Genomic DNA, 25,609 nt, shown 5'->3' with positions numbered 1-25,609 from the left:
AATAACTTTAAAGATGGTGTTTAACCAATCAATTTCAAAATGCTTACCTTGTAAAACACAGCAATTGTTGCAGTCACTCCTGGTTAGTCGCCATAGTGTGTGCTGAGCTATTAAATCCCTAACAAATTGCTTGGAATAATAGTGGCAGGGAAATGTGTAAATGGAGGAAGAAATAAAGATTCTCCACAAAAAATATTCAGTCAATGTACACAAGTAGACAGCCTTTCCTGATATATAATGATTGATGAAAGGATATGCAACTACAGGTCGGGGATACAGATCAAAAAAAAAGTACTCCATATTTTCTTTAATGCACACTATACTATTTTGTTAGCATTTTGCTAACATCAGAATCACATTTAACCTCAGTTCTAAATATGGGGTAATCAGAAAGGTGTCTCTGACCAATAACAGACAAAAAAGGTGTAACAGTTTTTTTAATAATACCTAATACCGAATGATATGGACACAGAAGGCTCAAAATGCAATGGCTATTTTCAGATGAGCTTTTTCCATAAACCTTAAAATGTGTAAATATTAATAGATCCATAGATATTTCACATAATGACACAGGTCTACTATTGTGAAAAAGTCACATTATAGCTTGTTAGAGCTTTTGTCATTGTCTGTTGTGCTCAGTTCATTAAGACTGAAAAGGTTCAGGTGTGTTGAAACTAAAGTGAACTGCAAAGGATCATTGGACTTGGAGCCATTCAAAGCACTGATCTGTGCTTACTATGCTCAGCAGCCCAGAGCATTTTGGCATGCCCACAAGATGAGTAATTAAAATTAATTTGAGGGTTTAAAAATGTACATACATTAGTCATACTACAATGCCTTCAAAATGACCAAGCTCTTCTTTTTGTGCTGTTCTTGTGAAAGCATTTAGGTACATTTATGTTAAATGGCCTAAAAATACAAACCCAAAATACAGCTGTAAATAAACAACTCATTTCATTTAAAAGATAAACTGTGGTCTAATGAAAGTATTCTTTATGAGGCATTTAATAAAGCAAAAGAGTTTATTTGAAAGTAACAATATAAAATAAACTATCATTTAATACATAATTAAATACTTGTAAACCAACTTGGAAGTGGCTACATTAAAGTTTAGCTGATTGAACTTCTAAGTGAAAATAAGAGTTAAAGTAAACAATAAGTTATTCGATTTACACAAATAAAATAAAAAAAGAAAAAGTGAGTAAGATTTGAAGGTGATGTGACCATTGATGTAACTTTATAAAGTGTGGTGATTCCTCTCGAATCACAGACAGACACAGGACTACGAATGTCCAGAACACACACATTTATTTTGTTTTTATTTCTTTACAGCACACACACAGTGCCCAAATCCCCAACAATGCTCACTGTCCTCTTCTTTTCTCTCTTTCTCTTCTTCTTCTTTCCTCTCTGCCGCCTCCACTCCGTTAGCTCTGTCCTCTGCCTCCCGACTCCTCGAATGGAGTGAGGCGGCCCCTTTTATAATGCATTCGGATGTGCTGCAGGTGCTCCAGGATGACGTTCCCGCAGCACTTCTGTCACACCAGGCTCCATAGTCATCCAAGCGCCCCCTGGCGGTGGCCACAAGCCCCAACAGGGTTGAGCTTCTAAGCTCCGATCCCGTGGCCCCGATGTAAACCAGGGCGGCTGCCCTCTCATGTCCCGGGGGAGGTATTGCCCCTCTCCTGGTCCTGCCATCCTCCATGCATCCCAGCTAGGCAGGAGCCCCAGCCATCCGCCACAAAAGAGACCATGGAAGACAGTTCTGGGGCCTCATGTATAAACGGTGCATACGCACAGAAATGTTGCGTAAGAACGTTTCCATGTTCAAATCGCGATGTATAAAACCTACACTTGGCGTAAAGCCACGCACTTTTCCACGGTACCTCTTACCCTGTCGTACGCAAGTGCTCCACTCGGTTTTGCAGACTGGCGGCACCCAGCGTCAAAGCAGTGCTACTGTTCCTGTGTGGTTACCCTTTCTTAGATCCACATCCACGACGGCGGCTTTATCAAATACACTGAAATTAACTGCATAGCGTTCATAAATTTAATGCATCTGATTGTAATTAACCTGTAACAATATAATGGTCCACAGAATGGTCAAACTATTCTAAATACCATAACTGCTTTAGCGTTGTTACTCTCACTGCACCTTCTTCTTCTCCTGTCAGCTGCTCCCGTTAGGGGTTGCCACAGCAGATCATCTTTTTCCATATTACTCTCACTGCACCACTTGGAGTATTTATATCACTGTATCTGAGTGTGAATCACAGATCTACAGCGATTGGAAAGAGAATTATCGGTATACAGCATCAAGCACTCGCTGCCTCAACCATTCGCTATTTGAACTGCTCTCATCCGACCAACGCTTCACAGCCTTTCCTGTTCGGACCTCGCGGTTCACAAACAGTTTCATCCCAAGAACTATACATTCACTCAATCAGTCCATCAAGTGCTCCTTGTAGAACTGTTTGTACTTGCAAGTTACTGTGAGGTAATTGTACTTATGATACAATTGTATTCCCACAGCTTGATGCTTCTACCACCATGATTCACAGCGATGTGTTTTTTGATGATTTGCAATGTTTAGCTTACACTAAACATACTGTTAAGTAGGATTGTCTAAAAACTCAATTTTCATTTTATGAGACCACAGAACCTTCTTTCAACTGACTTCAGAGTCTCCCTGGTGCATTCTGGAAAATTCTAGCTGAGACATCACGTATGTTTTTTTTATACAGTATGTTTTCTCTTTGCCAGATTCCAATAAAGCTGTGATTGGTGAAGCACACGTACAACAGTTCTTATCTGTACAGTATCTCCAGTCACATCCACTGCAGGCTGTATCTCCTTCAGAGTTCTAGTACGTCTCTTGGTACAATAGGTTATGCTGAAGCACTGGTTAGGCTTCACCTGGAGTACTGTATAAAATTTCACTCCCTAGGATACAAAAAGGACACACAACACTTGAAACAGTCCAGAGAAGAACGACTAGGTTGACTCCAGAGGTACAGCAGATGAATTATGAGGAAAGATTAAAAGAGCTGAGACTTTAGATTAAGTGGAGACATGACTGAAGTGTTTCAAATTTTGAAGGGAATTAGTACAGCGGGTCTAGCCTGTTTTTTTAAATGAATTAATCACGAACACGGGGACACAGTTGGAAACTTGTTAAGGGTAAACTTTACACGAACATTAGGAAGTTTTTCTTCACACAGAGAACCATAGACACTTAGAATTACCTACCCAGTAGTATGGTGGACAGTAGGACTTTAGGGAGTTTCAAAACTACATTTCATGTTTTTTAGAAAAATTAAGAGGATAGGACAGGCGAGCTTTGTTAGGCTGAATGGCTTGTCCATTGTATTGTTCTTCATGGCCTCACTCACTAATCATGAACACTCAAGTTTTTGTGGATGGCCTGCTATGGGCAGATTTACAGGCGTGTCGTACTTGTTCCATTTCTTAATGATTAATTTAATTGGACTCCAGGGGATACTCAGTGACTTGGATATATTTTATATGCATCTGCTGATTTGTGCTTTTCATTCGCATTTTCACAGAGTTGCTTAGAGCGTTCGTTTGTCTTCATTTTGTAGGCTAGGCGATAGTGCTGACTCGCCATATGCTGGACCTTCCACATACAGGAGCATTTATACTACAATCAATTAAAACCTGAGACAGGTCATTTCCACTGAACTAATTCTATGACTTTTAAAACCAAGACGGTAAAGCTCATAGGGAGAGTGTGAAACCCATACTAAGTGAATAGGCAGAAGGGGATGTGTGGAAATAAATGCACGTGAACGTGCTTGCTGTCCCGCCCCAAATCCTCCCAGAATTATGCCTCTTTGAATATGCAAATCAATATAAATAGCCCTTAAGCCCAGCGTTCTGTGAAAAGGCAATGGCAAAAGTACGAGGAAAAACAGAAGAATTTCAGCAAATACCAAATGGAGGCAAAGAAAAACGTACTATTTGTTGGTTTAAACAGTTATATAAGCAACAAAAGGAAGTTGATCGAGTGACTTAGCGTGTCGGAGAAACTCGAAAGCTCAAGTTCACAAAGTCGCACAGTGCCTGGAAGGAGGAGACAGCACGAGCTGGTGCCCCGTGAAGGAGTGTTAGCTGTGGCGCTCTAGGGGCTTGTTTGCCCCACTGAACATTCGGGTGGAGTGTGGCGAGCTAGGCAGGTGTCCTCCCTAGGCTTCTGAGGTGCAACCACATGAACGCGAAGGAAGAAGGGAGGAGAGCCAACCTCGGACGGTCTGGCCGTGATGCCTGGAGGCAGCCAAGATGGAGATCGGCCAAAAGGAGCTCGTGGCTGACAAGTCTCCCCCGGCTACGCGAGCAATGGGTGAGCCGGGGAGAATGAAAAGGAGGGGTGCTGGGTTCAGGAGGAGTTAGACTGCATTTTAACCTTGGATTTTTAATGGATTTATTTATTGATTATTTTTTATCCCCAATTTTCACTGGATTTTTATGGATTTATACATGTACTTCTTTTTGAACACTGCACAATTGATACACTTGTTGATTTTGCTTTAGTTTTGTCTGTTTTTTTAATAAAAGCACTTGAGCACTTTTTCAACCATCAGAGAATTGTCCTCATTTGTCAGCTCATCTCTGTCATAACTATTGACGGTGTTGGTTCAGCAGACTCCCATGTGGCAAGAGGGAGTCAGTAGGGGACCGGCATTGTCACAGATATATTACTTATTAGTTATATTTGTAATTCATTTAGACAGCATGGAAGAGGTCTGCTTTCACTTAGATATTAGAGGGTTTTTTTCTGTTAATCAGTGTCAAGATACCAAATTAAATCCAATGTGATTCAATGTTGTGTAACAAGAAAAAGAACTTCCAAAGTTGTGAAAATATTTTATAGTATATTATATATAGTATATACACTATACTATATTTTCATCTCCTCTGTAACCTTTTTCTCAAAAAGCATAGAAAAATATATTCTTGATGTGGAGTTTTTGAAGGAGGGCAAGTTAAACAGCACATAACCTGCAAGCTCTTTTGAGGTACTTCTTCGCTGTTAAAATCCATTGGCTTGGGTTTGTGCTGGCAAGCCTTTGGGAGGACCTTGGCTTGCATCAGCATATGGGGTTGGGGAAAGTGAGCAAAGACAGTGTTATCTCTGACCCCTAATGAATGATGCAAGGTAGAAGCATTGACGTGAATTTGAAAGTACTTAGTGCACGAGACAGATGAGAGCACACCTTTTACAGTACCCCAGTGTTTTCATATTAAAATGTCTTTTTCTTCTTTTTTACATCACTGGCTTGTGCAGTATTTGTGAGTCAATGAAATGTATTTACTGAGCTGAAGGATGGCTGTTGCCTTATTGCCTGCAGTCAGGACTCTGCTGTGTTAAGTGTTTAATTATGCCTGTTAAAAAAGATTAGCATTATAATTTAGAAACAAGATAGAAAATGGATACAGGATTCATACAGTTAAATGTGTCGCCCCTGAAAATACACATTTCTTCATGGAAGGATTCATTACCTACAGTTTAATTGTGTTATTTAATTATCTTCAGATTGAATGCTCAGCTTTAAAGCTGTGTGGCTTGTCCATTTTTGTTTTTTCAAGGTAGAAATTCTGTATCCTACAATAAATACTGCAAACAGGCTGTATTACAGCTGTTAATTTGAGCTCTTTGATGAACTCATGTCCCATCCAGATTTGGTTATTGTGTTGTCTGCAGTGCTGCTGGAATAGGCTCTCGTTCTGCGCAACACTGGAAAAAATGGGTCTAGAAAAATAAACTGATAAAATTCTTATTTAATTTGTTTTATTGTATTGGAATACTAAATGGAACATAGCCATTAAAAATGTGATTGTTTAGGTGCTTCTATAAAAGTAAACCTATTAAGAATTGGTGTATATTTTTTGGAAACATCTGTTGATTTATCTGCCTATCTATGTCCACTATATAGGGTGCTTTATGGTGGCACTGTGTTGTTTAATAACTTTATTTTGTATGAAGAGAGATCACTGGGAGCAACTGGGAAGAAGTTGTAAACATGAAGTCAGGATTGCCAATTTGTTTCATTCATTCTGCAAATTGTATTGGTGGTTTGGTGTTCTAAGTCTAAAGGTGTATAGCTTTGCTTAGAATATTATTTTCCATTATATATTGGGGCCGCAGTCAATGCATCACATTTACTAAATTTAGTCCAAGGGGCAGAGCATCTTAATCTCATCTATTATAAACACAGATGCTCTTTTTCATGTATTCATTACCTCTGCGCCTTCATTATCTCTCGTTTTCAAGGAGAACTCATTTTTTTCTTGTTGGTCTTTCGTCCAGAACCATTCATGATTACTTCTGCCTGTAAACGTTGATGCTGTTGTATAGTAAATTATCATGACTGTCGAGATCTAGGGGCACTTCAGAATGTTTATGTGCCTTTTTATATGTATTATTTTTCTGCATTCATGTTTGTCTTGTTTATACTCTAGTCTTTATGGCATCACTGTATAACCTTATTGGACATGTTGTGGGAAGCTCACTGCTGTTCCGCAGATGTACACATGCCAGTGCATGATGTCATTTTGGGCTTGTGAGTTCACTTGTAAAATCTTTAATGTAGCAAGGGAAAACTTTACCAGTAGTTGCCACAATCACCATAATGTGATGCAATTGTGACTTAATAAATAACTCTAATGCCTGCCAGGCTCATTAAGGCCTATGGACCATTTAAATAAAAGCATAACAGAGCTCATCTATATTTTTACAATAAGAAATGATAAACTTAACTAATTTGCTATCTACTAGTTTTTTTCACAGGTAGGACTGTGGGTACTGGTGAACATCTCAAGCATGCTTCGAGTGATAAGAAGTGAATAGAATTTTGGTTTTGTGATCATGATATAAGAGTGCCAACTCACAGAGATACAGTGGATTCAGAAAGCATTCAGTCTCCTTCACTTCCTGCACACTTTATAATGCTGTACATTTTAAATGGATACGTTTACCACTTTTGCCCATCATTCAACACTCAATAACTCACAATGACAAAGTTAAAGCACGTTTTTACAAAAGTTTGCAAATTTATTAAAAATACAAAACTGAAATCTCTCATCCATTTAAGTACTCAAATCCTTAATTTGGTACTTTGTAGAAGCCTCTTTGGTGGCAATTACATCTTTGTGCTTTCCTGGTTATGTCTCTACAATTCTTCCTGGCAGATCCTCTCAAGCTCAATTCAATTGGAAGGGAAGTGTCTGTAAACTGTCTTCTTCAGGTTTCTTCACAGATATTCTTTGGGGTTTATGTCTAGGCTTTGGCTTGGTCACTTAAGGACAGTCAGACATTTCCCAAAACCACTCCAGCATTGTCTTGGCTGTATGCTTCAGGTCATTGTTGTGCTGAAAGGTGAACCATCACCCCAGTTTGAGCTTGTGTACATACTGGAGCAGGTTTTTTTCTTCAAGGACCTCTCTGTATTTGGCAGCATTAACACCTCCCTCAATTTTGATCAATCTTATTGTATGTATCGCTGAGAAGCAACCCTACAACATGATGCTACCATCACCATCCTTCACCCCTGGAATGGTATTAGGCAGATGATGAGCAGTGCCTAATCTTCACCAGACAGAGTGTTTGGATTTCTACTCAAAGAGTTGAATTTTTGCCTCACTAGACCAGAAAATCTTTTTCCTCGTGCTCTCAGTGTCCTTTAAATACATTTGGCAACCTCCAAGAAGAAGTTAGCCACTCTACCATAAATGCCTGTTTGATGGAGTGCAGGTTAGATGGTTGTCCTTCTGTTAGAGTGACCACTGGGTTCTTGGTCACGTCCCTGACCAAGTTCCTTCTTGTCCGGCTGCTCAATTTGGCTAGGAAGTGGCTAGGTGGCATTTTACAATCATTCAAGCCATTGTGCCCATGGGAACACTTACAGCTTGATAAATGTTTTCATGCACTTACCCTTATATGAGCTTCACCATAATTTGATCATGGAGGTCTACAGAAAGTTCTTGGACTTCATGGCTTGGTTTTTATCCTGACATGCAGTGTGAATTGTTGGACCTTATATACACAGGTCTGTGCTTTTCTCACCAATGTTTAATCATTTCATTTTTTCACAGATGGACTCCAGTCAAGGTTTTTGCATATCCCAAGGATAATTAAAGCAAACAGGAAGCTCTTGACTAAAATTTAGAGAGCCAAAGGAAAGGGACTGAATACTTATAAAAATAAAAGATTTTAGTCTTTGATTTTTAATAAATTTGCAAACCTTTCTGAAAACATGTTTACATTTTGTTATTATGGGTTATTGAGTGTAGATCGATGGACAAAATGGCAAATTTGTTTATTTAAGATTAAATCCAAAACACAACCAAGTGTGCAGAAAGTGGAGCGATTTGAACACTTTCTGAATCCACTGCAGGTTGTCCCAAAGAATATTCATAGTCATCTGTGCAGCACATGCGCTCAGCTTGTCTTCTGTAAGTAAACCCCACAAATCATTCTCTGAAGGACCCTCTTACCACAGTATCATCCTGCCTTACCAGAATTTTAGTTGAACCAGCAATATCTGTAATTGAAAAGGAGTTGCAATTTTGTAGGCAGTGTCATCCACAGTAATGTCTGTGCAAAAAGAGAAGTGCAATTATGACAAATTAGTTTAAGCAAGTCACTGAAACACCATATAATTTAGCAATGAATGAAAGAGGTGATTGTTTTCATGAGACTGCAGCTGGACATAGCCTTGGCTTGGCAGAAGGGTCAAGCATGATTTTATAAATAGATTTTAAAAATGTATCTAATAGACTTATTAAATGCAATTTGTAACCCATTAGCATTATGTTTCTTTCCACTTGACATCTCCATTTGGCAAACAACAGCATGTGCTGGCAGTGCTACACCTCTGAGAAGTGACAGTATTAGTGCAGTATGTACAGAAAATAAAACAAATATCAATAACATAGATACAAACAATATGACAGAGCAGGTTTATTTTTTGTAAAAGTGATTCTACAAAATAGAAGCAAAGTGAAAAGAGAATGAAGTGTTAAGAAAGAGTGAGACAGCCTACCAAACCTTTACAACATGGAAGAGTCACACTCCATTTCTCCACCATATTAGCAACCAATCACCACATATGCTGAGGCAAGTACAGTTAACTCTTTCAAGGCTGATGTTGACTTTTGTCAAAATTCAGGGGTAGAGGATGGTAATTGGCTGTAAACTGATACAAAACTCGTCCTTACTTTAGTATGAATCTCTTTGCTTGAAGAAAAGTTACGTAGCTTTGTTGATTTGACCTCGATTCCCTGCGTATGCATGAGAAGTGAAGAGCAAACAGCCTTTAAAATGGCATCAGCATCTGGCGAGACTAAAACAAATGTTCAAAGCAAAATACTCCATGGACGTTTTCTGTATTGTCACTGAATCAGACTCTGACTTTTCGGACACTGAGTTTGATGCAAGTGATCTGGAGATGGATATCAAAAATGAAAGTGACTGTACCAGCATCAGCCTATTGGTCCCCAGCTGAATGTGGTGCTGAACATGTTTGTGTAGCTGGTATGCTTACAGCAGCGTTTGTATAGGAGGACCACCACTTATGATGACAAGAGGTACAAACCATATTGCGGCACACTGCGACTGCCACCATCGCCCACCTGCTGTGCGAAGGCAGAGAGGTAGCCGACCTGCCGTGCATTCCTGCTGTCCGTCAAGCTGCCCCTGCGCAGCCACTGCTGCCAGAAATGCTGAACAGGCGTCAACAACAGCCACACCACATAGCAACAGACGTTTTATGTTGATTTATGTGTGAAACTAGTGCATTGTGTGCTTTTCAGAAAATTAAGTTTTTTGGAAAAAATATTCAGCCCTCAAAGAGTTAAGGAGAACAAGAAGACTGGAATCAGAAGATCTAAAGTTTTTGAAAGACTGATGTAGGACATGCAATAATGACGTTAACTGGTATAATTTAACTTGAGGGTCTGCAGAGTCATTCAGTTGCAAAGAATCTTATGAGAAAGGAAACCTATGCAGCTGAGTCTGCTGATGGATGAGGTGTTCAGTGGGTTTGGTTCAATCTGTTATTGGATAATTATTGGAACCCATTTCATTTGTTACTATTAAGCATGACTTTTTAAAAACTTTGAGCATGATCAGGCGTTATCAGGCAATAGCTTTTTACTGCAGATGGCTCACATGGTGTGTCTCAGACAGATCAAAACACTGGAATTTGATTCTTCTTCCTATGTCTGATGAGTTTGTTTCTGGGTTTTTCTAGTTTTCCTCCCTCATCCCAGAACACATATGTGTTGGCGATTCAAAATGGTCCTTTATGGGGGTGTGTGCCTAATGCAGCCAGTAAAGGCTCTGGCACCCAGTGGTCCTGAAATTAATAGAGCTGGTTTGAGAATTTTATGATATGTGCATTATAAAAACAAAGAATGTGTTCCTTAAGAGATAAGTAGAAAGCAAAGCCATCGAAACCAGCACCAGAAATTTAGGTACCTCAACATCTTTCAACAAGATTTGCCCAAGTTTATTTATTTAAACTCTGTTAAACTTAAATGAATGGAGACTGTTCTTTTATATTGTTCTTCTTCTTCTCTTTAAATAGACTGAACATGTTTGGCCATTCCCCTGTTTTAGCATCCTCAGTTGATTAATCACCATATTGTAATAGCGGCCTTTTTTAACATCTAAGAAAAAGTGTCCTATAGGAGACTATAGAGAATATTCTCTAAAAAATCATTCTAAAATGCAATTTTTTGCTTTCTGTATTTGAAATGTTAATAACATTAACTATATACTTATTTCGTAAATTAAAACGGATTATAGTGAAACATCTTTATAAAATTATATATAGCTTTGGATTGAAGGATTTTTTAATTAAAATAGTGCAGTGTATAGTAAAAATGTGTTATTGTTACATACCTTCAAAGTGATACAGAAATATCAGTAAACCACCAGGAAAAGGTCTGTTTAATGAAAGAAATCAGCTTTTACTTCCTATGGCAATCATAGCTGAAGCAACCCTGGTAACAGATATGATAAAACCTGAAAAGAAAATCAAAAATGCAACATTTTTAAATCTCATACTGCAGGCCCTGTGTTTTCAAAAAGGTGCATGCAATGGAAGAAGTGTCTCGCAAGTTTACAAAAGAGGATATGAGGAAAGGTCTGCATTGCTTTATCCTAATCCTGCAACATCAATAAAAGGCCTGTTAATCTTTCATCAGTTCCTTTACACACAACTCACCCATTGCCCACAGCATAACAAATTTGGCTCTGTAAAAGACAGAGACAGGTTTTTGGAACTCTGCCAAACTAAGAAGTGAAATTTGACCTGAGTAACATTTGCATGTTAAATGCAGTCAATCTGAATTGATCACAACCAAATTAATTGTAATGGGTTCCAATATTTCCCCTGTTTACACATTAGCCTGCTACCTGTAACATATAGATATATTGAATTCAGCTTAGTAACCTAAGCATGATTGCATTGGAAGACCTTTGAAGGGGAACTTATCTTTAATTAAAATCATGCATTAGTGCCAGGAGCTTTTTTGCTTTTGTGGTCCATCTTTGAAAAGCTAAATTACTCCAGTGTGGTGTATAATAAGAGGATTGACTATATTTAGTTCATAGTAAAGTTAGTCTACTGACATATAATAGAACTAAATGTAAACAACCAAAAAGTACGTTTAATATTTCCCATCCATCCATGTATTTTTCAGACCCTTCTATTGCATTACAGAATAGCACGTAGCTGGGGCCTACTCTGGAAGCATCAGCCTCAAAGCCTCATCAGCCCTTGATGGGACACAAGTTCGTGACTAGCCATCCATACACACACGTCCAGTTAGTCTTTCAAGGCCAATTCAGATTTGCTTATTAACTTAAATGCATAACTTTAGAATGTGGGTGTCACGATACACTGTCTTTGGTCAGTGTCCGCTAGTAGGTCATAGCCGGACGGCGCTCAAGGTACCCCAAAACCCAGATAAAGTAAAAAGTCTCTTGAAATCAAACTCACTAATGTTTATTTCAAGAAAAATCATAAGCCAGTAGTTTCAGGTGAGATAAAGGACAAAATCCCACAAAAAAAACATCATAAAGGAATAAACAATCCAATAAATAAATAAAATGTAACAATCCAGCAAAACAAAATAGTTGCATCCAACAAACAGGATGAAATCAATAAATTACTAAAACATTCAAGCATAGTAATTATAGGCAAGGGCTCTGAGGTTAGGGATCTGCACTGGCAATCGGAAGGTTGCCAGTTCGAATCCTGTAAAATGCCAAAAGGGACTCTGCTCTGTTGGGCCCACGAGCAAGGCCATTAACCTGCAATTGCTAAGTGCTTTGAGTGGTGAGAAACGCGCTATATAAATGCAAAGAATTATTATTATTATTATAAAATGCACATAGTCCAAAGCTGCCAAAAAAATAAAATGATAGAAAGGAAAAGGTTGATTAACTGGTCCAAAGGCTCTGTAGCAGCCAAAACCCCCAAGTCCTGAATCTCTCCCCGAAATCTAGGAGACTCACTGGCTTAAAAAGGTTGAAAAAATACCTTTAAGACAACCTACGGCATGGAAAAAAAAACAAAAAAAAACTTTCCAATACGCACAAAAGCGACACCTACCCTCAACACTCACCTCCCTACTAATGGCACTGAGGCCTTTTAAGTATTTCCTACCCACTCGCCAAAAGGCAAAGGGCACCTACCATTCAGATAGGGGGGGAGGGGGTCCACCCCTTATCCTTACTTTATTCCTACACATACACTATCTTACCTACATCTCACACATCCCTGGGGTTTATATCTAAACTCTTAAACAATAACAAGACATAAAATACATGAACAAGTGGAGTAAAACTACCATCTCCGCACTGCAACTGCTTTCCCCCTTTCCCGTTTCATTCCTCCCAACTGTTGCGAAATCAGCTGCTTGCTGGCTTATAGCAGCATAAATGGAGTATGCAGCCCTGCATGTGTAAAATGAAACTGCCTGTCAACTGACCACTAACATGGCTAGTCCGCTTAAGAAGAGAACTCTGCCAAGCTGGTAAGTGATGGCATTATCTAAAATCAAAAATCTGATATTTACCAAAATGATGCGCTAACATTAAGTCTCTTATGGAGATTCATTTAACTTTACGAATCTTTCAGCACTGCACCTGTCAACTCTTTATTTTATTTGGCTAAACAGCGGCTGCTGCTGGTTCTTCTGGCTCCCTGCACCAACAAAAATGACCCGGTGACGGTTCTACTACTGTCACAGTGGGGAGAGGAAGAGTCCTCTAGGTTTTGAACCCAGATCAGTTTACAGTCTCCAACAGCTCAAACCTCATCATTATAGTACTGTAGTAAGATTCTCACAATATGAAAGAATTATCCATAGACCATAGGGGTAGGTTTGGTAGTTTCAACACATACTAGGCCTGATCCATCAACTATGTTTGCTTGTCACTGAATCACTATTTGTGTCTTATTGAAACAAAACAAAATGTTTTCACCTATCACTTCTTGATAGCATTTTCAATATTTTTATTGAATGATTGAATTAAAATCTGAATGTTTGTTTATCCATCTTATTAGGTGACAGATATATTTGTAAATATATTCAGAATGAAAATTTCTTTGGAAGCTGTAGCGTTAATTACAATATGTCATATTAGGTCAGCACAGAAGTGGTTATGGCACACCTACTCAGTACACACCAGATGTTAGCAATTTATTGATAAATCTATTGTTTTAAATCTGTTGCATGTTAACTGATAGAGGGAGGGTAAATATGGTGCTGTTGCTAAGACAGGGATGTGCTGGTTCTGAGTCTATGTTGCACTAAATGAGTTTGCAATTACAAATTCTAAAATATATTTACTTGACACAAAAGGTTAAGGAGAGGTACAGCTCTGTTTTTGGAATTGACAGACTGTACATAGCAGCTACTTTGAGCACTTACAGTTATAAATGCATGTGATACAAGTGAGGCTGGAAGCAATGCTGCTTAAACCCAATAGTACTATTTTTATGTACCTGAATTTTTGTAATTAAATTTCAGTTTTAATGTTTTTTTCAGGGCGGCATGGTAGCGCAGTGGTAGCACTGCTGCCTCACAGTTAGGAGACCTGGGTTTGCTTCCCGGGTCCTTCCTGCATGGAGTTTGCATGTTCTCCCTGTGTGTGCGTGTTCTGTTTCTTCCAAGACAGTGCTTATTTGTAATGTGACATGGAAGAATTATACAGGCATTTGTAATATAAAGACAGTAAGGCTTTCATCTGCTATGCAGTCAGGAGAGAGACCGGAGTCCTTGAAAATACCAGAGAAATGGGCTGAGCAGTGCAACAGAGCATAACAGAGAGATGAAGGAATGACAACATCAAATATCAGGCTGGAGTAGATACAAATATATCTTGTAATACAAGTACTGTAGCTGAACAGTAACGATTCAGAAACACCATATTTTGAATAGTTTGACTGCTAATGTAGTTGTTTGGTATTATACAACAAGAACAGTCATATACAACAAGGCAGGTCATCCAATGTAGTGTATGTTTCTGTAAACCCAATGTTGTCACTTAATAAGCTTCTCTGCAATGTACACTGCTCAACAGAAGCTGACACCTTACAAACATAATACAGTACATTTATGCTCCTGAAAATGCATGGTTAGTTAAAAATAATAACTATAATTAAAATCCCAGTATTTAGTAATATTGTTCAAGTGTCACCCACAAATACAAAAAAATCATAAAATGTAAACAGGCCAAAACACAATGACAACCGCATTCTCCAGTTGTTTGTACTAACTTAGCATCCTGTCATGCATAGCATTACCTTGAGCTCTTTTATTAATTTGCGAAGTTAAAAAAAATCCCAAACATACCAAAATGAATAATCCAGTTCATAACTGATAACTAATTAAAATTATCTGATGTCAGACTTTCTATAGACTCCAGTGTGAATTTTAGGGTAGTGTCATTCATATCCTTGTCTCTTAATGCATAAAATTTTTAAGCCAGTCTATGATTCTCAATTGATCATAGCACTATTCCTGTTTTTTGGAATAAATTAAGCTAATGAGGACATGGTTTACATACAATCTGCTTTTACTGCCAATTAACTCCTATATTTATTAAGATAATTTTATTTTTTATTTCTGTGATTGAATGTCTGTTAAACAGACAGGCAGTTTCAAGAACATTTTTGTTTGTGCGTATTTTTGATTCATATACACCTTATGCAAGAACATTCCTGCCTCATGGCACTGATTGTTTCAAACATCATGTTTTGTCTTGGTAGAGTACTATATCACTCTACTTTCCCCTATTGTATTATTAATAAGTAGCCTTTGTCAGAACGCCTCAAATCTCACAGACTTACCACTGTTTATAAGGTATTATAGTATATAACTTCTTCCCACCTTCCGTTCTACATCTATAACATCAGGCAATTAGGTGTAGTAAAAGACAAGCAAGAGTTAAATTACAATTTAAACCATGTATTATTGGTAATATTCATAAATAATAACAATATGCAAAGTACATTTGAATATTGGCAACCATACAACCTGATTAAATGGTGATATGTAGTTCAGGCGGCACACAGACTTGTTAGCTACTTAAAATGTTTCTAGTTAAGGCATCATTTGTGGTCAGCTAGCCGCATGACTGTTCATTATGGCTGCCAAGCTGTGCTCTCCATTGTGTTGTCCTTTCAATTCATCAGTTTGGTAAGAGAGAGAGATGCTCCTTTATCAGATGTTAGTAAGAGAGAGAGAGTGAGGTTGAGCAAGCAGATTTATAGATGTTCTGTCCAACCCCTAGAGCCAATAGGACATCATGGTACTTAAAGGCTTCTGATACAAGCCAATTCCAAACAGCCATACTTCAGACCAATGGGAGAATAGAACACCTTAACACCTGCCACCCCCCAAGACCAGATGTTAAGGTAAAGCTTGGCAGTTAGGCAGCCTGGCTTTCTTGCGAAGGTTGAAAGACTTTAGCAGAGAAACACTTTCTAAACTGGTTTAAGGCACTTCAACCAACCCCCCCAACTCTGTCGTGAAATTCAGAGACCCATTTCTGGTGGGGGGAAGAGGTTCTTAAACCATCAAACCATCGTTGTCCATCCATCCATCCATTTTCCAACCCGCTGAATCCGAACACAGGGTCACGGGGGTCTGCTGGAGCCAATCCCAGCCAACACAGAGCACAAGGCAGGAACCAATCCTGGGCAGGGTGCCAACCCACCACAGGACACACACAAACACACCCACACACCAAGCACACACTAGGGCCAATTTAGAATTGCCAATCCACCTAACCTGCATGTCTTTGGACTGTGGGAGGAAACCGGAGTGCCCGGAGGAAACCCATGCAGACACGGGGAGAACATGCAAACTCCACGCAGGGAGGACCTGGGAAGCGAACCCAGGTCCCCAGGTCTCCCAACTGTGAGGCAGCAGCACTACCCACTGCGCCACCGTGACCATCGTTGTTATTAACAATAATGTAACACTGAAATTACATTGCTTTGCCTAAGTTACAAATAAAGACATACAAAATATTTATCAAGTTATATGCAAAATCTCACATCACAAAACTCCACCCCGATAAATCTTTTGTACAATGTCATTATAAAGAGTCTTAATTGTTTAAAGAGTGTGTTGAATAACTTGTGCTTTGATTTGCAGTATTTGCTCTCCCAGTGTTAACAGTTGTGCGTGACCATTTGTCCATTATATATCTTCTTTATTTCAAAGACAATCTGAAGAACTTGGATGTGCTCCTGATGACTTGTATCTGTTCTGGCTTGCTTCAACTGTTTCTTTAGCTTTCTGCAGTCTTCATATGTCATCAGATCTGGTGGTTCAAAATGAGACAAGTCCACCCCTTCCACTAAACTAGCCCACTGAAATTTAAGTCTGTTGTGTGAATTCCTAAAACTCACCTTTGTTCTTTACTGGTTTTGTGTCTAACTGCTAATTAGACCCCTGTCCCAAACTATTCATTTAAGCATATGTAGCTGTACAATTAACATCAAACTTTGAAAGGTAACATACCACAGGTGCCAGTACAACCACTTCTGCCCAAGTGACAGCATATGTGCCACTGCATAAACTGTTCACAAACCAACATTTGTGGCCCCTCTTTGCACATTTGGGGTTGACTTAGTTGCCTCTTGTGCTTTTCTACCCATGGTGCAATTCTTGACTGCCATCAGCCTTTACCAATATAGGCTGGCATCACCACCATGAGACATCACAGCTATGCAACTCTCATCATTCCCCCTGTAAGCCACCCCTAGAGTTGTTTGCTCACCATATGCATACTCGTTGTGCTAAACACCTCGGTTCAGAATTGGCCCACTGGTCCTCTGCTTGTACCACAGCTGACAATCTCAGCAGGGCTTCCGTATTTTCCCAATAAAACTATACCTAAACATCAGAGCCCATATGACTTGCAATTGTACTAGCTGCACCTGCTTTTCTGAAAAGTTCACCAATTTTCTTAGTATACATTTTCCTAACTGGTTTCTTCAGTTTCCACCCCTTGGAATATAAATTTGCTGCAGTAATGAACAAACCTTTTTTTTTAACTATAGCTATTGTGACTAGTCCTATTTTTGCATGGCTTGTGGACTTGTTACTCACTTAAACCCCAGTAAGTGTCTTTTTCTTGCTGTCTCTTCAGTTCTTCGTCTTGTCATCTTTAGTCTTTGCCTTTGGTCTTTTCCGCTGTGTAGGCAGGTCTGCAAAATGGAAGGTGACAAAGCAGTTTCTGTCCATCTCATCTTCTTGGTTGTTGATCTGGTGCCAACACTCAAACTTTGCTTCTAGGCATTCATTGGAACAGCTTGGCCACTAGTGCCACTCCGCTCCAATATGCTACTTGTAACCCAATCCCCTGCATGTATTTTACTCTGCTAATTGCCTTCACTATTTATTACCTGCACCAACCCAAAGTCCATAAAACCTTACATTAGAAGTTGCACTATTACAAAAAATCAGGAAATTGAAACAGAAATAACTATTTTCCCTTTCCTGTCTTCCTGCGCTACCCTTCTATTTTTTTTTCATTGCCTGTGTGTCCTTTTTATTTTATGGTAACTGCTACCTGAAAGTGTGGGCTAAAACCTCTCCAGAATCCAAGTGCCAGATCCAGCATCTCTCCTAAAACTGACCTTTATTCTTTACTCAAGACCAGCTCACTTTTCTCCATTTTATTGCAGGGAGATTCATAGGCTGTCTTTTTAAACAACTGGTCAGTCAGGTTTCAAATTACTGAACCTAAGTGTGTGTGCTTTTTAATTACTGACCGGCCTAGCAAAGCTGTTAGGACTTTCACACCCCTGTGCATTCCTGACTTGCTGCCTGAGTTTGTAAACCTTCCTGCTGCACCATCCCCCATCCTTTGTTCTTTGGCTTGTCCTGATCCATTCAAACCAAATCCTATGCACTTTCTTTCCAACTTAGCCATTCTTGCACTAGCACATTCAGACCTTTCACACACAAGCACTCGAATTTCCTTTATTTCCACTGTCCCTTCTTTAAATGCCACACTTTCTTCACTCAGTACCAATATGCCATTATCCATTTTATACCCTCTAGTCAACAATTGCCATTCACACTCACAAGCTTCTCTGCCTTCTATCTGATTTCTTTGTACTAAATCAAATTTCAGTGCAGCACTGGTTACCTTTCCTAACAGTGATGAAATATCTATTTGTGTAGCATGTTCTTTAAATAATGGACAGACCTCAGAATTACCTGGAGATTGTGGTGCAGTGGAGAATAATAGAAGAAAACATCCTTGCTGTTTTCCCTTCCTTTCATCTCTCTCCTTTTCCTCACACTCACATTCCCACCTCTTTATTTGAGCACTCATCTGTCTCATGTAAGTCACCCACCCATGTTTTAGGGTTCCAGTCAGATTCTGTTACTACTACCTAACTTTTACCATGGGTGGTTTACACTCTTTTCCCCTGCTTTTACTGCTTTCCATTTTAGCAGTGGGTGTTCTACATGCTAATGTTGTGTCCTGGCGCGATGAGCGCCATTATTTTTTTTGTTATATTTTGTGTAAATATTATGTGTGTGCTCCTTTGATTTATTTTACTCTGGTAGCGCCTCGGACAGAGATGTGGGTCTTGTGTGACCCTGCCCCTAACACGATCGATCACTGAACGATCACTGACGAGCTAGTTGGGGCGGGGTTGAGGCAGGATTTAAGATGGCCACTGCTGTTTGTTGGGTGTGCTCGCTTGGGGAAAATGTGTCCCGAAATGCTGCAAAGGGACTAAATGTTTGGACTTTTGGTAAAGTGGTTTTGCTGCTGGCTGCAAGGGCGACGTCGACTGGACCTGAAGAGAGTGGACTACGGCGCGGTGGTCCAAGTCCGGAGGGAAAAGCGGTGTCGGCGGCAGGGGCAGCGGCCACGGGATATTTGTCCCTTTTTCTCTTTGTGTGTTCAGGTACCCGATCGAGGTGAGTGAATGAGAACCCGGAGGCTGATCGTGTGACGCCGAGAGAGATCGAGAGTGGAACCAGGCTGACGGAACGAACGGCGAGCGGACCAGAACGGAGAGAGGGAGCGACTCAGACCCCCGCAATCCCCAGTCAGCATAAAGGGAAGTGGCTAATAGCTAGTTGAGAGTGTGTGCATTGGCCTTATGGCTGAGGAGGGGGAAAAGAGGGTCTGAGGGTTATTTGGCTCTTTGTCGCAGGGTCCGTGATGCGACTTTAATTAGGGACTCACTACTACCAGCTCTAGCAAACATGTGGATGTCCTCGTGGAACACATGAAGCCTCTACACTTTGTTGGTTATATTCCATTCAGCAACCAAACAATGTTTTACTTCCACCACATTCATACACTGGGTGCCGTAAAATTCACATACATATACAAACACATACATCAAAACAGTATTTGCAAATAGGGTGCAAAAGATGGTTACCCCAAAATCCTGCCGACTACACCAATTGTTTTGTCTTGGTAGAGTACTATATTACTCTACTTTCCCTTAATATGTAGCCTTTGTCAGAACGCCTCAAATCTCACAGACTTACCACTGTTTATAAGGTATTATACTATATAACTTCTTCCCTACGTTACAAATAAAGACATACAAAATATTTATCAAGTTATATGCAAAATCTCACATCACAAACATCACATTAAAGCAGAGGAACAGAATAGGAGAATACTGATGCCAGAACTGGTACCTAAAAGAGTAAAAGCTACGCACAATCCCTCTGTATCCATGTGGACAGTAGATTCTGCTTTTATAGAGGATGTCCTAAAACTAAAGCACTTGGGGGAGATGGAGAAGAGCACCTGGGGAGGATTTCAAGGAACTTGTCCAAGGTGTTAGAAAGCAGACACCTCAGTATAGGCCAAGTGGGCTAGATCATCTGTTTTATGGGAAATGGGAGCCAAGATGGTCATTGAAAGGTTAGAATAGCTCTATGCCTGATAGGGGAGCATCATCAAAAGTAATAGTGGGAGGTTGAGTGTAAGACAAAATGTTCTTGAAACTGCCTGCCTCACTTCATTTGTATCAGCACATATAAATTAGAACATGCCTTGTGCCCTGTGTTGGCTGGGATTGGCTCCAGCAGACCCTCGTGACCCTGTGTTCGGATTCAGCGGGTTGGAAAATGGATGGATGGATGGATTATGCATACAATTTAATTTTATATTTTGATCTATGACAACATTCTATATATAAGACGTTTTATTTCTTTTAACTAGGTATTTGCCTGTGACTTTTAATACTTAACTATTTTGGGACTTTCCATAATACTTAATCCAAAGGTGTATTTCTGGGCTATACCATTTATTTGTATGCTTATTGGTGTGATTGAAATGCTTTATAGTCATTATTTGTAAATAAACCTAACTAATTAAGGGAAGTTTTCTGTTAGATTTCTTCAGTCTGCCACATTGTATTAAACAAAGCCTGTTTATTTAAACCACCAACAGGTGTAGAAATAGGAGGTCAATGTTTGAATTTCATATATAACGATGGCTCAAGATTTATCTTTATTTAATAAGTGTTTTCTGCAACATTGAGCTTTTAGTTACACGGCTCCAAAGCTGTGGAATGATCTGGCTAATATTTAAGATATGCCATTTTGTGAAATAGCAAGTCTGCAGCTGGGAAATTAGTGGTCTGTTTTTAAATAAATAATTAATTAAATTGCCAGCCCATGCAGCTGGGGGATGTTGGTGAGGTAATTGAGGAAAGACGCACCTGCACATGAGGATGCAGTCTGTCAAAATTGCTTCATCAGCTTTCTGTGGTGTGTGATTGAGGTGCCCATAGAGTTATATAAGGGAGGACCTTAGAAAGAAAGGAAAAGAAAAGAAGAAAGGAGGAGAAATAGACTGGCCAGTGAATGAAAGACAGTCAAAGGAGAAAAAGAAGTTAACTGGAAGAGACAGAGACAGCGAGCAAGAGAGACGGAGTGCCCGTGCTGCAAGAAGGGAGAGCCAGGCAGCAGGAGCCTGAAGCTGACACAAGGGTGCTCCTACTTGAGCAATTGCTGGGGAGTAGGAAGGGGAGTAGGAACAGCCTGACATGCGGTGTCTCACGCGTATGCTGAGGGATAGGAGGAAGGAGAAGTAGGTAGCTCAGCGTGGTGCACCAGGATTGCCGATGACTTGGCAATGAGGATCTGAGCCATGATATGAAAGTTGAGTATACCTGCCGGTGGGCATATCCTCCTTCTGCGAGATCCGAACAGATAAGGGGAGGAGGCAACAGATTTAAAAGGGCAATACTTTGGGGTCAAAGTTTAGTGGACTGTCTGTCTTATAACTTCTGCTGCTCAGACAGAAATACAAGATTAAATTTGAAAATAATCACATTTGTATTTTCCCAGACTTCTCCCATGCAATAGCTAGCTAAACGTGCTGCATTCTACAGCACTAAATAACGCCTACGTAGAGATGAAATCAGATACAGCCTCTTGTACCCTGCCAAACTGAAAGTGGTTATTGAAGATCAGTTTTACATTTTTAGTTTTCCAGAATGAAGCAGATAAAGAGCTAAGAAGACTGATCCCATCACTCTTGTGAAACAACCATGAGTCACACCATATTCCAGAAAGGCAAAGGATATTTTATTTGAAGCTTGCATTCTGGACCGTTGCCACAGCTACATGTTACATTTTATATATTTTATTTTATACTTCCTTTCCGGTCACCCCCCTTTTTTATTTTTTAAGCTGCTATTATTCATATTCCTTTCATTAATTGTATGTACATTTTGGCTACTTATTGCTACATCTTGGGTAATTGGTTTCCACAAAATAAACAGCTATTGACAAGATGTTTAAGCTTTACTTATTATACTGAAATTTCTTCCATTAACTATATGCACACCTTAGCTTCCACAAAGTAACCAGATATTGTCTTCTCATTACGTAAGCTGCTTTTTAAAGTGTATTTCCAGTTTTATATTTTATTTTTTCTTAACAACATACCCTTGATTTATTATATTTGAACTGTTTAAGATCATATCCTTAGTTTATTGTATTTGGACTATATCTCAGTTTTTAAGTTTCTCTACACTGCTGCTAGAGGCTTTGATTCGCTCTGGACGTGCTCTGTCTCTTGTCACGTCAGAGGACTGGGACTTTGAGAAATAAGGTTTGCCTTACCCGCTGAGTTTGCCTTACCCGCTGAGTCACAAACACTCATAGGTGTGGGAGTGGAGAGAGAAAGACTGCAATGCCATTCTCTCGCTCTTTTTTTATTTTCCCTTTCACCCCAATAAACGCTGTTTCACTTGGCAAGAATATGTAATCTATGTCAAAACTATCATATGTAACAATGTACTACGTTAACCTAAAACTACAAAATGCCAACAAAAGTTCAGAAGCAAACTTTCTATGACTAGGCAGATAACTTTGTTAGCTGGAATGTCAAGGGTCTTAACCCCTTAACCGCCCTCTGCCGGATATATCCGGCATCGTAGCTTTATTGCTGACGCCTTACTGCCGGAATTATCCGGCACATTTGCCTGTGGTTATGTGAATGCCTGGCGCGTAGTATAACTGACAGTTTGGCGTGGGTATTATCACTACATTGTATTTCGACAATTCTGCGGTTGTATTGGCCACTCACGTGATGTGATTCGAAAGTGAAAGCTGTGAATATGGCGAAACGTAAACTGACTTCAAGTGAGGTTTTGCAGGCGATTTTGGACAATAATTCTGATCATGATTGTAGCAGTTCTGAAGAAGATTTTAGCGACAATGATGATCAGCAACGTGCGCTGCATGATACTGTGAATGACGACGCATCAGATGATGGCAATGAGTGGATGTATCCCCAGCATCTCAACTGGACTGCTGCCCGTTATCTGAGCCAGATATGAAAGATCCAAACCGTGACCGCTTGTTCAAGCTACGTCCTTTGATTGACCATTTATTTGAAACATTTCAGCAGGTATTTCAGCAGGTAAATACTGCTTGAATAAATGTAAAGTAAAAAAACGAAAATTGTTCAGATTTCTCCTGGCATGGGGAATATTTAGGGAGTTGGCGGTTAAAAGGTTAATTATGAATTAAACAGAAAGAAAGTACTCTCGCACTCAAGACTAAATGCTAAATGGTATGGACAAATCTTTCATTCCAGCTATACAAAGAAGACCAGGGTTGTAGTAATCTTAATACACAGAACTATTCAAATTGTTGCGTCTGATGCAATATTAGACTCTGAAGGGCGATATGTCATAGTTAAGAGCAATCTATCCAATACTAAAATTACTTTGATTAATATCTTTGCACCTAACGTGAATGATAGAACTTTCTTCCAAAATATATTTGCATCTACACCTAAAGTGAAAACTCATAAAATTATAATAGCCAGAGACTTTAATTGTGTTTTAAACCCAGATCTGGATACATATACAGCTACAACGACAATATCATTTAATACTGCAAAAGTAATTACACAGCTTGAAATGGATCATAACTTATCACACCCATGGAGGTTTGTAAATCCTAACCTAAGAGCATATTCTATTTTATCACCCAGACATCGTTGCTATTCAAGAATTGATTATTTTCCTATAGATAATAATTTTTTGCCCACTATCAAATCTTGTAAGTACAATGCTATTGTAATCTCTGACCAAACCCCACTGATCATGGAGCTTAAATTACTGCATCCTACACACTCATTTCACAGCTGGTATCTTAACCCCCTATAATTAGCTGAGGAGGACTGTTCAGAATTAATATCCAAGCAAATTGATTATTTTCTTGAGACAAATGCATCCTCAGAGGTTTCAGCAGGTCCACTCTGAGAAACTCTGAAGGCATTTTTAAGAGGACAGATTAATTCAGATCTTTCTCACAAAAGTAAATCGGAAACCAAGGAGGTATCTGAGTTAATCAGCAAAATTGCCAGAATAGATCTAGAATATACTGGGGCGGTATTTTCCGTACGTCACTTAAATCATCCGAGATCAGATGCCTCATCTTGGATGAGTTAATGCCGGTTAAACTCATCCGGGATAAGTCGGTTTTTCAAATGCAGCCGTGTAGTAGATTAGTTTAGCTGGATCTAATCATCCAAGATGAATGCGCGTGCCCGCGCTGATTGAAAAGCCCATATATATTGAGTCTAGAAAACATGATCAGCAAGTCTTTGATAGGCTCTAACAAAATGACGAAAGAACGGGCGCATTTTTTTTTCCACACAAACGGAGTAGGACCTTTTATTCGAAGGATATGAAGAATTTCAAGACTTAATATGCACAAGGGGTAACACTGCAAAAGCAGCCCAGACCAGAAAAGACGGCTAGCAAAACGTGGCCGACAAATTAAACGCTAAGTAGTGTGCATTGTACTTACTGAATGCAGCGTTTCATTTCCTATGTGTCAGATTAATTACAATTTAATATGTCATAATTCCAGATCAAACGTGAGCACAAGGAGAACATGGGAACAGGTTAAAGTGAAGTACAAGAATATGCTTCAAACTGGTAAATATTGGTATATAACTATTTAAAGAACTGTTGACATAAATAATCACATAAAATATAAAAAACATTAATTTTAAAGCTAATAAGAAGGCAGACAAGCAAAAAAACAGGTGGAGGTCCACACGGTCCAGACCTAACCCCTGCAGAAGAGTTGGCTATCCAGCAAAATGCCCTTCGCCCTGTTTCTGAGGGCATCCCAGGGGGAAGCTCCTCCTCCGAATCAATGGCAGGATGCAGTGGTCACTTCATTTCAGGTAAAGGATGGTCATTGCATATATTTGTCCTCCATGTGTGCCATAGGTATGTTCCATATAGCCCTCTTTTTTTTTTGTTGGGTCAATTGCAGGGAATGTTATATCCCTACAACTTGTGTCTGACCAATGAGATATTGACGAAGGTCAAATATTTGATGAAGACACTGTGTCTGATTATTCATCAGGAGGAGAGGTACATTTTCCAAATAACGTTTGATCAAACTCCACTCTGATCAGTCCCATGTGCCCCAATCCCATTTGGAAATCCTGGGTAATGAGAATGTTAGGCTGATTGTGAGATTCTTTATGGAACTGTGGGTGTTTTAGCCTGTGTATTACCTATCTGAAATG

At 39.4% G+C, this 25,609-nt stretch overlaps 1 long non-coding RNA gene across 1 annotated transcript in view; it reads right to left on the bottom strand.

Annotated features, from left to right (window-relative positions):
• LOC127528029 (uncharacterized) overlaps positions 1–19,708 on the bottom strand; it is a 169,110-nt gene extending 149,402 nt beyond the window's left edge. Inside the window, exon 1 of the long non-coding RNA XR_007935181.1 lies at positions 19,609–19,708. This is a non-coding gene — a long non-coding RNA (uncharacterized LOC127528029). The remainder of the gene's footprint in view (positions 1–19,608) is intronic.
• Between the last annotated feature and the right edge of the window lie 5,901 nt (positions 19,709–25,609).

This window comes from Erpetoichthys calabaricus, chromosome 5 (assembly GCF_900747795.2).
Source record: "Erpetoichthys calabaricus chromosome 5, fErpCal1.3, whole genome shotgun sequence".
In the NCBI taxonomy this organism is placed as follows: domain Eukaryota; kingdom Metazoa; phylum Chordata; class Cladistia; order Polypteriformes; family Polypteridae; genus Erpetoichthys; species Erpetoichthys calabaricus.
This window is presented reverse-complemented; position numbering and strand designations above follow the sequence as displayed.